We start from the raw sequence: 14,921 nt of genomic DNA, 5'->3' as shown, positions 1-14,921 counted from the left end.
CCAACCTCAAGCTTTTCTCTTCCAGGAATACCACGAAGGGTTAATATTACCTGTAAAGCCCCTAAGGACTCGGGAGTGATGACAGCCTGCTCTGAGCCTGTCTAGTACTTCTCTCCCAAGAAAAACACAACTGTGTACTCATTAACTCCTTTTTTCCCAATAATCTTGTCAGGAGATGGATGGGGAGAAAGTCGGGCGAGGGGGTTAATGAGGTGGGGGATGGGAAGGAAGAGAATTTCGGTGTCTCCCTGCCTCCAGTTCCAGCATTTTCCTCTGAAAGAGGTGAGGAGAAGAGGAGGTTTGGGTTTTTGTTGGCGGGTCTCTGGCTAGTGTCAAACTGCAGCTGCTGTGCCTGCCCAAGCAGAATGTGTGAGGCCTGTGACTCAGCTGTGACCTGCACGGGTTCCTGCCCTCCTCTAAGAACTATTAATATCGGCTAACAACTGTGGGGTCCACTCCCTGACGCAAGCCACATCCTGGGGATCTTGTCTTTACCTGTGAATATGCCATTCTAAACTGAGCGACTAACAGGATTTTTATAAAGCTCTGTCCATCTCGAAATCTGCAGCTCACCAGAAGAGGCAGCCCCTTGCCTCTAATGATGGGCCGGTGACGTCACCGGAGGCTGATTAGAGAAGCATGTGGAAGATTAGGGGTGCAGAGAAAACAAGGTTTGTTCCTCACCTTCCAGCAACTCCAAAGAAAACAGTTGGATGTAAACCGGAAACAGCACATTCATCACAGCGTAGAGAATAAACCGTCCTCACGAACTAATACACCTTGTGTGTGTGGTGTGTTTTTTTTTAAGCAATTTCATATTGCAGCCACAAGCTGTCATTTACTGGGCATTTGTTTTGGGGGAAGATTCCAGGGAAATGGTCATGGCCACATGGGCTGATAAGTGACAGAGCCGAGACTGCAAGCCAGCTCTGCAGACACCGGAACTCTTATGACAGTTGGGTCTTCTAAAGTTGGGTTGGGAGAGTAGAAAGGTATTTATTCTGATTGAGACTGAGTCGCACTATATTGCCCAGGCTTGGTCTTGAACTCTTAAGCTTAGGTGACACTTTCTGCCTCAGCCTCCCCACACACTGGGACAACAGACATGCCACCATGCCTCAATAACAAAAATGTTTTGAAACTATTCCCACTTTACAGAGGTGAAAGCTGTGGACACACGAAGTCAGGAATCAGTAAAATCTTAATTTCCTTTTGTCATCCATGATTTATATCAGTAAATGTCTCATAAAAAGACATCAAGATGCCCCTTTCTTGACAGTATCATGAGACTGGCCATAATTATTTTTCTTGTTGTATTACTACTAATGGATTTCCAGAATTTTATCTGTGATATTCATAAGCTAATTTTTTTCCAGAAAAACACATGGGACATTTCCCTCGGATTACCCTCACTTGTATGGTAATAATGGTTAATCATTTGGAGCACTTACTATCTGCTAAGCATTATTTCACGTTATGGGTTGATTCCACCTAAGTCTCATGGAGAACTTCCACAGGGTAAGAGCTAGGGCAGAGCTCAGTGACAGATGAAACCTTGCTTAGCAATACCCAAGGCACTGTTTTTGATCTTAGCATTAAAAATTGTTTTTTCAGACTATAAGGTTGAAAAGATCATCTTCTTTTTTCTGGATGACATTACAGAGACTTCTGAGCTCACTCAACTCCTATCATATCCTACTTAAACAGTGAACAGGAAACCCAAAACCGTGCTCAGAGTTAATCTTGGCAATTCTACACCTCCTCATATCGTTCTGTTTCACTCTCTTCCTTTTAACTTTTCCTTCCAACCTGGAGGCTCACTAAGTCCCGGAGACCAAGTTTAATCTGATCTTAGTATTCCATGGTCTAGTTCAATTTTCAGGCACAAATGCAATAGTTGCTCACTAAGCCATGCCTGTGTCTTAAGGGAGGACATTTTGTCAGGCCCTTCCTTCCCACATCTTATGCATGTGTACTACTGTTTAAACCTGGCCAGCACCACCATCCATAAAACCTCTCAGCGTGCGACCCTCGGCCCCTCCCCATACCCACTAGTTCAGAATTTGTCCTCTTTAGAGCAGACTGCCCTCAAACTTGGTACGTAGTTGAGGGAGGGTCTTGAACTTCTATTCGCCTGCCTCTACCTCCCAAGGGCTAGGTATTCACAAGCCTGTGCCACCTCTCTGGTTTTATGTGGTGCTAGAGACTCAACCCAGGGCCTTAAGTGTGTTAGGCAAATGTTCTACCCAGCAACACTCCCAGCCTCAGAATCTGACTTTACCTAGGTCATCATTCCTTTGCACATTTAACGATGGGCAATTACACCAGGTTTTACCACCACCTATCCCTCATGCCACTGTGGGCCCCCTCAGTGCTTCTTTGCACGTTATGTATTTGTATATGTTGGTGCGTGTTTACATTTTTCCATATTTTTCACAAGCCCTTACTAAAACAATTTCAAAAATAAAGGCAAGCATGTGGTTTCTATTATTGCCCCTAAACTGAAGAGCATTCAAAACATCTGCTGCATATGAGATTTTGGAGAACACACACACATACACACCACACACACACACACACACACACCACACACACACACACCACTACTACAACCCAAAAAAGGCTACATTCTCTGGTGCCACTTAACTCTTTCTCTCTGAGCTGCATTGCAGATAATAAGAAGCATTTGTGAATTTTATGACCTGTTATATTTGCTTCCAAAAGGACAGTTGGGTTTATTACACATTTCAAATTTATCTTACACATATAGACAGAGAAGCCTGGAGCCAGTTCAATGGTAAAGTGCTTTACTATGCAAGCATGAGGAACTAAGTTTTGGATCTCTGGCATCCATATAAAAACCCAGGCATGGCCGGGTACATCTGGAATCCCAATGCTGAGGACAGGGTGGAGACAAGAGGGAACCCATTGGCCCATGAGGTCTAGGCAAACATCAAGGGGAACTATCTCAGAGCTGGGAAGAGGACATGCTCATGCAGAGGAACCTGGGTTTGAGTTCCAGTATTGATTGTAAGGAGGAGGGTTACTTGTTGGTTCCTGGCTGCTCAGACTCCCGAAATAATCACACAAGAAACCATACTATTTAAAACACTGCTTGGCCCATTGCTCTAGCTGCTTATTGGCTAACACTTATTATCTTTATTTAACCCCATTCTAGTAATCTGTGTATTGCCACGTGGTTGTGGCTTACTGGTAAAGTTCCCAGCGAGGGCTACATGGCTTTCTCCCTGACTCTGCCCTTCTTTCTCCCAGCATTCTGTTTGTTTTTTCTGCCTAGCTAAGTCTGCCCTGCAACAGGCCAAGACCAGTTTCTTTATTCATTAATGGTATCACAGCATACAGAGGGACTCCCGCATCACACTATCTAGACAATGGTTCATAACCCACTTAGACCTCTAGATCCAGGGGAATCTGACTGCCTCTTCTGACCTCCAAGGACTCCTGGCATGCATATGGTGCACAGACATATACTCAGGCACCACACTACACATAAATTAAATATAAACTTATTTTCAAGAAAGAAAGGAAACTCTATCTCCCTAAGTCCCCTCCCCCCCGCAACCACACACAAAATAAGGTGGGGGCAGCTACCAGTAGAGATTGCTTAGTGAGTGGAAGGTGATTGTGCCAAGTCTGACGACCTGAGTTGGACTGGGTACTCACATGGTAGAAGGAGAGAAAGCAAGTCCCACGGTTTGTCCTCACCACACATGCTATGGCATGAGCAGACACACACACACCACACACCACACAGAGAGAGAGAGAGGAGACGAGCGAGAGAGAGAGACGAGAGAACAGATAGATAATAGATAAACAAATAAAATTTCAAAGAAGGTAGAAAAGCAATTGACCAGTCTCTGACCTCTGCAGCACCTGCACAGGTTGGCACAACCACGCATTCACGAACACATACTTGCATGTACCACATACACAAATGCAAATAAGCAAACAGATGTTCAGACAGACACAGATTCTGTGCTATTCATTGCCATTCTAGCCCAGGAGCTGCATTCCTTAGATAATCATTTACTTTTCCTTATTTCCCTGAGGGAGTCCTCACCCTTCCTTGGGCATGGATGCTCTAAATCAAAGAAAACTTTTCATCTTGTCACCCAGAAACCCTGACTCTCACCCCATAAAAATAGCCATGCTTTTATGTTGGAAGTGCATTGGTGGGTAAGAATCGGAGAATCAAGTGTCTAGAATAATAGTCAGTAAAGCAGTTCTTCCCAGCAAGATGGATTTTTCCTCCTTCTTTGGATAATGATTGACATGCTGACTTACTCTAACCAATATGTTATGATAGAAGTCACATTCTAGCCTGGCGGTGGTGGCGCACGCCTTTAATCCCAGCACTCGGGAGGCAGAGGCAGGCGGATCTCTGTGAGTTCGAGACCAGCCTGGTCTACAAGAGCTAGCTCCAGGACAGGCTCTAAAAGCTACAGAGAAACCCTGTCTCGAAAAACCAACAACAACAACAAAAAAGAAGTCACATTCTAACCAGTTCTAAGTCTGGCATCTGTGCCTTATGTCTATTTCCTACTCCAGCTACCATATGAGGAGCTCCAGGCTGTCCTAGAAATTGAGGCCCAGAAGAACAGAGACCATAAGGAAAGAGAGGCCATGTATAGGGAACAGAAAGACATAGTCAACAGCCAAAACTGGAATGAGATTTGACAGGAAAGCCTCAATGTTAAAATAAAAAGTTTTTTTTTTTTTTAAGATTTTCTTATGAGCATGGTGCTGGTATCTGCTCAACACCTGGTCACTGTCTTTTATAAATGAATGTTTTCCCTGTCTGCATGTATGTATATCCCTAGTGACCACAGAGATCAGGAATAGGCATCAGATCCCCTGGAACTGGAATTACAGGTGGTTTGTGAACCTCCATGTGGATGCTGGGAACCAAACCCAGTCTTCTGTAAGAGCAACAAGTGGACAAAACGTCTCAACCATCTCTCTGCCCCACAATGCCCTTTTTAGCCCAGTCTAGCCGCTGGCTGGGTACAGCCGTGAGAATGAGCATGGCAAGCACAGAGTGGAAGGAGCCATCCCTGTGAGCCTCATTCAGATTCCCAACCCAGACAATCATGACCAGTAAGAACAGACCCCACTCCCGGCCACTGAGTCCAGAGGGATTTGTTAAATCGCAGGAGATAGCTGAGACTGCAAGCGTGCCTGAAGACAGGCAATAAAACATGAGTGGTTTGGAAGAGAGAAAAGTCTTATCAAATACACCTGTCATTGGGAACATCAAAGGATCAGTGTTATCACTGACCTCCTTGACATGTTTGTCACCATCTTTGATTGAGTGCCACATGCAGCCTGGCTGACACAGTCTAACTCGGCTTCTTGGGTAATATGTGTTCTGGGTCTTCAGCAGGCCACAGAATTACTCCTCTCTCCCTGTCTTGAGGTTAAAGGAAACAAACAAACAAAAAAAAAAAAAAACATTAGTTTATTCTTGGGAGGTGGATTTGGAGCTGTGACTGTATCTCGGTTGGTCAAGTGTTTTTGATATGCACAAAGCCCTGGGTTTGATCACCCTGTAAACCAGGTACATTGATGCTAAAACTAGCACTGTCAAGTCAGAGACAGAACGATCAAGAGTTCAAGGTCATCCTCAGCTACGTAGCTAGTTTGGGGCTATCCTGATTTATCACGAGCTATCCTGATTTATCACGAGACTCCGTCTCAAAGACACAAAAGGAAAAAGATGGATTCTCAAAATATCCTCATAAACAGCAGCCCTCTGCTCCCTTGGGTAGCCCCTATATCCCACTCTCTTCTGGCTCTTGTGTTAAAAGCTATGGGAAGCTCATTTTCTCAAGCTAGACTCTAAGCAGATCACAGGGAGGTGGCCATAGAATCCCAGACTTCTAGGTGGCTACCAACATTGTGATTATCTAGCAGAATGAGTCAGGCTCTACCCCTGTCCCTGGGGGTGGAACCAGCGTTCTATTTTAACAATAGGTGTTTCAGGCAAGATAAAGTTAGAGATCCACCCATTTAGTCTAAATTCACCAAAGTCATACAACAGACAGTAGCTTCAGGTAGAATGAGGATGCCAAACTACCTGGGTTTGCCCAGAAACGTGCAGTTTCCTATGTCATGAAACTCCCGATGCTAACAATATTGCTTTAGCGAAATACTTGACACCAGATGACTTACAATGAAAGAAGGCGTATGTAGCTCACAGTTCTAGAGACTGGGAAGTCCAAGAGCACGGTGCTCATGTCTGCTCAGCACCTGGTCATGGCCCTTTTGCTGCCTCACGGTGTGGTGTCACATGCTAACACAGATCAGATTTCTTCTCATCTTATAATGTTCCTAATGATGGGCCAGTCAAATGGCGTAGTGAGAAAAAGATGTCCTGATGAACTGAGTTCTGTCTCTAGGACCCACAGTGGAAGGAAACTTGTTCCCTGACCTCTACATGCATGTGATACATGTGGACCCACACTTCCACAAACACATCGCATGCATAGAAATTAAATTAAATACTTTAAAGTTATTAATGACACAGGGATCCCCTTCCTCTATGACATCTAACACTAATAACCACCCCAATCTCCTAATGCACTTTAGATGAACATCTGAACTGGGGTGCGGGATTACATTTCTAACACATGAACTTTTGAAGGGATAACCCTCAAAATGCAGAAAAAAAAATTCTAGAAAACGTGTGACAAGTTAGTAATAACGATTGGCGCTCAAGTTTCCCAATTCTTAAGCTTTTGCATGGCATTTGGGTAACCTGGGTGAGAGGCTGTGTGCTGGTGCGGAACAACCTCGTATTTTCATTTTGCAGAGCAGAGCTCTAAAGGACAGGAACATCAGTAACTCACCCACCCAAGACTGTGCAACCAGGACCCAGAATCTACTGTCTGCCCCAACCACTAACTTAGTGGTTGTTACCCCCATGATTCCCACCCACTTCCCTAGTTTTTACAAAATCTCATCCCCTTATCATCATAACTCAGCTTCCTGTTTGCAGTTATATCTATAATCAGTCAATCTACTTTCCCCAAACTCTAACAGTAGGGATGGAGATGGAAGCAGGGACCAAGACTCAGATCCAGTGTGTCCCACACAGTTCCTAGCATAGAAGGAGACCTGGGATGGGTGTGTGGGAAGGAAACAGAAGCATTAAGCACAGCGGCTGACTGAGGACTGGCTGACTGAGGTGGGAAGCCAATATTAACAGTTGCTATCTATGTTTCAGACATCACCCAGGAACAGAGAAGGGCCAAACTTACCTTTACTTAATCCGCTGTGCTTATTTTGAAAACTTGAAATTAACTACCTGTAGGAGATGGGCATCTGCGGCTTATTTTATATGTCACATCCCACCTTGAGGGCATGTCAGTTTGTAAATGTGTTCCTGAATTCCTAACATCAATGCACTGATGCCATACCACAGCCTGTGCAGCTACATCTTAAGAATGAAAGCCTGAAGCTTGGGAGGAACAGGCTGAGGTCACGGTTCATACACAGAGGACTAGAACTTGGGATTTACCCTCTTCATAACTTCATCCTTCCCCTACTAGAGTCCTTGGGGCATTATGGGAACAATGGTGCCATTCTATGTCCAGTGACATGTTTGTGTGACCAGTCCGAGGTTTATGCCAAGAGGAGAATCCTTCTGCTATCATCCAGTCAGTTCAAATGTATCCCAGGTTGCAACCCTAATGCCCTAAGGAGGGGAGTATAAAGGTTCCCGAAACTAGATGGAAGTCAATTCAATTCTGGGAAATGATTTTGGACATCCTGGTGAGAACTCTGTTTCTCTCTATGCTCCCTACCCCACTTTGAGGCAAGGTCTTACTTTGTAGCACATAATAGCCTAGAACTCATTAGGTTGCCCAGGCTGGACTCCAATTCATGATGATCTTCTTGCTTTATCTTCCTGAGTAGTGGTATTGCAAGCCTGAGCCACAACATCCAGTTTAGCAATAAGTTTCATTTGTATGTTTGATAAGTCTCTTGTGAAAAAAAATAAAGGAAAACTGGAGAATTAAGAAGAAAGGATGCAGAGAAGATGGCTCAGTCAGTAAACTGTGTGCCCTGCAAGCATGAAGACCTAGGTCAATTGCCAGAACCTGTGTGAAAATGCCAGATGTGGTGGCATACCCTCATAATCCCAGAAAGTAGAGAATAATAATAATAATAATAATAATTTATTATAATCCAGGAAAGTATAGACAGGGATATACGGGGGCCTCACTGGCAAGACAGTCTTGCCTAATTGGTGAACCCTAGACCAATGAGAGACCTTGCATGGTATTTCTGAAGACAACCCCAACGTTTGTCCTCTATACACATGCCCTCTTCCATAAATCAATGTGGGAATGTGTACACACTCATATGCATAAGCACATACACACACACATACACACACACACACACACACACACACACACACACACACCGCACGCATATGCACAAAAGTGGCATAAAGAAGATGGAAAAAAGGATGGGTAGAAGAGCATTTACTAGAATGCTGTTCTACCACACACAGGAGTAGCTGGGAGGCTCACTTGGTAGAGTGCTGGTCTACCAAGCATAAAGTCCCAGGTTTGATTCCTGACACCACATAAACTGGTTGTGGTAGCATAGCACTTGCAAGACCCAGGCAGAAGTATCTGGGTCTCAAGGCCATCCTCAGCTGCATGTGAATGAAGTTTGAAGCCCCCCCCCCCGAGCTACAGGACACCCCAATACTGTCTCCTAATAATAGTAATAAATGAGGAATATTTTAAAAATAATAATGAGGAAAGAGATTGGGTATCATGAGGAGAGCACTTTTAGGAAGTGATGCTAGGGTGGTGGCTAGGAAGATGGCTCAGCAGATAGGAGCCAGGATGGGTTCCCAGCACCCACCTCAAAAGGCACACACTGCCTGCAACTCCAGTTCCTCATTTTAAAAAGAAATAAAGACATCCAGCTCCTGGCTCTAATGTAAAAATTGTGAGAGGAAGATTGGTCACTAAATGTGTTAACTTCCTCTGGAATTAAGATAAGCAAGTACTTGCTAAGATAGGCCTCATTCCCAGGGACAGACAAACTTTCTCTGTGAAAGGTCAGGCAGTAAACATTTTCAGTTTTGAGGGCCATAGTGTCTCCACAACAAATACTTGGGTAGCAGGCTTTCTTTGGGACCACGAACCAGCTCCCAAATAAAGACATGGAGACTTAATATTAGTTATGAATCCTCAACCTTAGCTTATGCTTATGCTTGTCCCATTAGCTCTTATAACTTAATTTAACTTGTTTCTCTACATCCATGTTTTGCCTCCAGGTTTTTACCTTTCTTCCACTCTGAGTGTTCTACTCTGTGTCTGGCTGGCCCTGGGCCTGCCCCTCCCTCTCTCCCCCCCCCCCTCCCTCCCCCTCCCCCCTCCCCTCTCTCTCTCTCCCCCACACTCTCTCTCTCTCTCTCTCTCTCTCTCTCTCTCTCTCTCTCTCTCTCTCTCTCTCTCTCTCTCTCCCTCTCCCTCCCTCCCTCTCTCATTCTTTCTTCTTGCTCAAGCCCAGATTCTTCCTCTTACTTATTCTCTCTGCCCAGCAGTCCCACCTTTTCTGCCTAGCTATTGGTCATTCAACTTTATATTAGACTAATCAAATGCCTTAGACAGGCAAGGTAAAACAGCAACACATCTATAATTAAGCAAATGCAACATAAACAAAAGCAGCATACCTTTACATAAATTAAAGTAATATTCCACAACATGCTTGCTTATGTCCTTGCAGCTCAAATGCAGCCACAGGCAGTTTGTAAACAACTGGCTATAGCTACATTTCAATTTCTACAAAAATCAGCTGCAGGCCAAATTAGGACTGCAGGTGAAAATCAGCTGAACCCAGATCAATACTACTAGAAGAGACTTTGCTGGAGTCCCAGTAAAGAAGATTGGACATGAACCATAAATAAACAGGATTTAAATTTAGCGTTCTCTTCGCAGGTAGAGCAGTCATGTGAAGATAGCTGACTCTACTACTCTATGTAGGAGGATCCTGAATTTGAGATGAGAAGGTCTAGCATAGGCAAAACCAGAATATACGAAAGGAAGAGGACAAACCTAGGAACCATATTCTCCAAGAATTGAGAGAGAGCAAGGAAAGGCTAGGAGACACTACGTGTAGGTTCCAATGTCGACGACTTCATCCTACACAGGGACTGAGGAGAGAGACATCAGTGTTAACTAACAACCTTGTCAGGTATCTATTTTCCTTACTTTACTTTGAGGTCACCAAAGACTAAGCTGTAGCAAGGCAGTAAATATCAAAACTGAAGTTCGCTTGGCTCTCCACTGTGGCTTCTTTTCCTGTCCGCTTTTGGATTGGATACAAGGTTTTCTAAGGATGACCTAGCAAAACATATATTCAGAAAATTTCTCCTGGAAGCCTAATTAAAAATAATTACATACCTTAAAAGACACTAAAAAGACAGTAGGCATGCCAGCAAGGAAGACAGTTCATAGTATATCAATGTCTTTATGGGGTTGGATTCTGTTCAGAAAAATCTCAGGCTCAAAGGGTAATTGCTGGCAGCATGCAAAATCCATCAACCCATAATTAACATGTGACAATTATTCTAATTGCCTCTAACAACATTTCTATGTTTTTAATTGTAGAGCAATTTGCCAATCGTATTGTTAATTGGCAATTCATATTTTAAACACGTCAAGGACAACGGAGCCTTATTTCTTCCCAGGCACGAAAGACATTCACTAAATTTTTAAGAGACATTTGCTTCTCTTCTCTGACCTGCGGACCCTCCTCAGGTGGCTCTGACTGCAGTCGCTTCTGGCTCAAGTGTATTTTCTTGTGTAACTTAATCTCCCTTTAAGCATTTTAATACATTTTTCTAACAATTCACTAGACCAGATCCTTGGTTCCTGCTAGACACCCTAAACAGGGCTCCCGTTGACTTCAAAAGGAAAAGAGGGTGTGCAGGGTGGGGGTATGGGGAGACAAGGAATCTGGTTCCTGGTTCAAAAGCCCTGCACACACCATAAAACCTCCCTGGTGTCTTCCTGTGTGTTAAGGGCCAATTACAGCTTGTGAGGGAGACCATTGTATGAAACCACCCTGGCAACTTGGGAACTTACTGGAAAAACTCAGCACAGAGTGTGAGACCAAGTTGAGTGGCCCTGGCTCCCAGGCAGACCCCCAGCTGCTCACAGAAAGGGGCTCAGAAGAACTGCCTTAAAAGACAGAAAAGCAATAAAAACAGCTTCTCTCATGTTTGGCTTCTTGAAAGTGTTTCGTGTAGCCTGAGTTAGCCTTGAACGCCCTGTGTAGTTGAGGATGATATTGAGCTTCTATCTTTTGTCTTCCAACTCCAGACGGCTAGGATGACAGATGTTGGCCACCAAGCCTGGCTAACGTGGTACTGGGGTTTGGAGCCAGGACTCTGTGCACACTAGGCTAGCTCTGCATCAGCTGAACTGTTTCTCCTCTCTCCTCTCTCTGTCTCTGTGTATCTGTCCCTCTTCTACTTCAGCATGTGTTTATAACATCAAAGATTTAAAAATAACTCATCAGCCATGCATCAACCTCCTGTCCCAAATCCAAGGGTCTCTTTCCTCCAGGGAATTTGAGACTGGAGTGGTTTGCCTCATGTCTGAGGCTTTGAGCTGCAGAATTGTCCCAGTGGGCTGTTAGCTGTCACCTCAGGCATTTGTCCTGCCTAAGACCCTGCTTCTGTGTGGAGGGGTCCAAAGGTGCAAAGGACCTTTCCTTGCTTCTCATCTCCCTTACTAAAACTATGACCCATGACTGTGAACTCAGTCCAATGATGCTGAATTAAGCTGTTAAGAATTTAGTGACAACTGGGGTTAGGGAGATAGTTCACCCTGTAAGGTTCAAGTAGGAGGACCTGAGCATCAACCACAGAATCTATAATAATAATAATAATAATAATAATAATAATAATAATAATAATAATACCTATGTGTGGTCCAGCATGTGTTTGTGAGCCCAGTGCTGGGGATGGGAAGGTAGGCAGATTTCTGGGGCTCATTGGCCAGCCATCCTAGCCTAATCAGTAAGCTTAGTACCACTAAAAGGTACCCCAGTACCACTGAAAGATCCTGTCTTGAAACATAAGGTCAATAGCACCTGAAAAATCACTCCTGAGATTGACATCTGGCCCACACACACACACACACACACACACACACACACACCTGCCTATAACATTTGTAACCACGTGGCACTCTTCCATAGATAAGGAAAACCAGAAAAAGTCACATGTCTTTTCCAGTCTGGCACAGCTTTCAAACTAGTACATCCTCCAGGCAGGCCCAGGTCTTCCTCCAAACACAGGGGAGCTGAGTTCTGACTCCTAGGACCTATGGACATTGTCCCTAGGGACTAGTCAGAATCCTGGATATGAAGCCTGGACATCTTGTGTATTGATGAGTTCAGTGTGTGGGGAGGGTTAGTAAGACTTCCCTCGGTTAAATCCTGTGCCAACTCATGGGGCAGGTAGGGCGGGGGGCTTCTCTGCAGATCCACAGGCTGGAATCGTTCAGTCTAGACCAGAGTTTGCAAACTGGAGGCCCACCCACAGGCTGGATCGGGCCAGCAGATGTGTTTTGTTTGGCCCACACGGGGTTTTTAAAAAATCGGCTTACTTGCCAACATTCATTAATGGGAATATACTACACAAAAATCTGGGGATCTGGCTTCTTTGGGAAAACAGGACTATCTAGCCACTCTCAGTCTGCATTCCTTCTAGAACAACAACAGGCTGGAGAGGAGCCACCAGCCTTGTGAGTACAGCCTGTGTTGTCTGGCTCACCACAGCCGGCACAGCTCCTTCCTGTCCCTTGGGGGCCAGGCTTGCCTGGCTCGGGGGCCTTCCTAGACCAGGTACTTCTGACTATGGGGAGAAGGATGGGGGAAGTGCAGTACCGGAGATCCTTAACTGTCCTCACAGGACAAGGCGGCCACCAACCCACAGCTGTGCAGAATCTCAAAGAGTTAAGAAAGGCAGTATTCAGTGTATGAATCTGTACAGGCCCCCGCCTACGAAAGGATGGTGTTTGGTGCTCAGCGCACAGAGGGGTGGGTGGTTCTCAAGCCTATCTTTACCTCCCTGGCTTTATTCAACCTCAGGCTTGGGCTTGCTTGCAGAGGAAAACCGTCCCACCTCCGGACTATCCGCCCACTCACTGCATGCTACACGTTTACCAATCATCGGTGCCTTGGGCCGGGTCACATTGCCAGGCCAGATGGCCCCACACCTGTCTTCCTGGGGGCGTTATTTCTCAACCCATGGTTCAGGTTCACACACCTCCTGGCGGATTCCTGAGCTCCACCCACATGAACTGAACCTGGGTTTCTGAAGGCAGGGCCAGGCACCCAGTCTGGCGCACCCAGTGAGGTTATTACAACAGAGGCAACAGACCACAGCTTTCAGTGGGTCGTTTCGTATATCAGCGTAGACCCGATGGGGCTACAGTAGAGTCGTTCCACTTTGCAAAGAAGTACGATGTGTTCCAGAGAGGTTAAGAAACCTACCAAAGCTCACACAGCTTGTAAGAAGCAGAGTCTGAGATTTCGCTCATTTGTTCTATTGTTAAATCACTGCCCTAAGTAACAGGGACTCAGGCAGACTCATGGTTCTCCAAGCCCCTCTGGTTGGGGTGGGGGGCACTCTGTCAGCTGCAATAGAGCCAGACAAAAGCTTACTACCAAAACTTATGATGCCAAGCCATTGGGTAACAGAAAGTACCTTATATTGCCGGGGTGGCCATTCACATCGGCAATCACAGAACCCAAGAGGCTGGGGGCATGAGAATCACTGTAGGTTTTAGGCCAACCTGGGCTACATATGGAGTTCCAGTACAGCCTGGGTTACAGAGTGAGAACCTGTCTCAAACAAATAGCACCAAAAACAAACAAAAGTATCCTGTGTCTAATGCTGCCTACTCTGCTAGTTTCTCATCCCCCCCCCCCAACTTTTCTGCTGTCTTCTGATCCCTATGTAAGAACTTAGCACATATTCCGCTCCCTTTCTGGGCACTCTTTCCTTTTTTCTGGGCACTTTTACAATGGTTTCATTTTTTTTGTTTATTGTGTGTTTGTGTATGTGTGTGCAGGCACTCTCACCATGACACACCCTTCATGACACACACCTGTGGAGTTCAGAGAACAACTTGTGTAAATTCTTTCCTTCCACTGTGTGGGTCCTCAAGACTGAACTCAGGTTTGTTATGCTTGGCACCTTGGCAGCGATTTTATCTGCTGGGCCTCCTTCGTTAGCCTTCCCCTCCATTTTTAAGAGATGGCCTTTCTGCACAAACCAGGCTAGTCTCCCTAGATCTTCCTTCTTTCTTTCCTAATTAAAAATTTTATTTGTTATTGCTGGTATTACAGGCATGCACCACCATGCCTGGGTAACCTCTCTTTGTATGTGGAAGGGCAGTAAACAGCTCAAGATTCGGGTACTACAAACTCTGTGCTGTGGTCACCATACGAGAAGACCAACCACGGAACATATATGAACTAGCGGGCATGGCTGTGTTCATGGACAGTGCAAGGTTATATTTCCTACCTGTTTTATGTGTCGCAGAATGTTTTCACCTTAGGGCTAGGGATATAACTGAATTGACAGAGTGCTTGCCAAACCAAGTGTGCCTGAAGCCCTGGGTTCAATCCCCAGCCCTGCAATCAGGGCTTTAATTTCTCTTACGTCAGGGTATGACTTCTCACAGACTCATCAGTGCTATTCGGTATTTTTAAAATTTCTGTAAGACCTGCTCAATGCTTGTCTTACCCCCCGCCCCCAAAGATAGGGCTTTTCTTGATCTCATCCTGGCAGAAACAGTAGAGGTGCTGCCATGCTACAGATTTAAAATGATATTCGTTACACAAGTTTTTTGTAT

The sequence above is a fragment of the Arvicola amphibius genome, chromosome 2, assembly GCF_903992535.2.
Source record: "Arvicola amphibius chromosome 2, mArvAmp1.2, whole genome shotgun sequence".
NCBI classification, from domain to species: Eukaryota; Metazoa; Chordata; class Mammalia; order Rodentia; family Cricetidae; genus Arvicola; species Arvicola amphibius.
The sequence above is the reverse complement of the archived record's forward strand: the minus strand, read 5'-3'. Positions refer to the sequence as shown.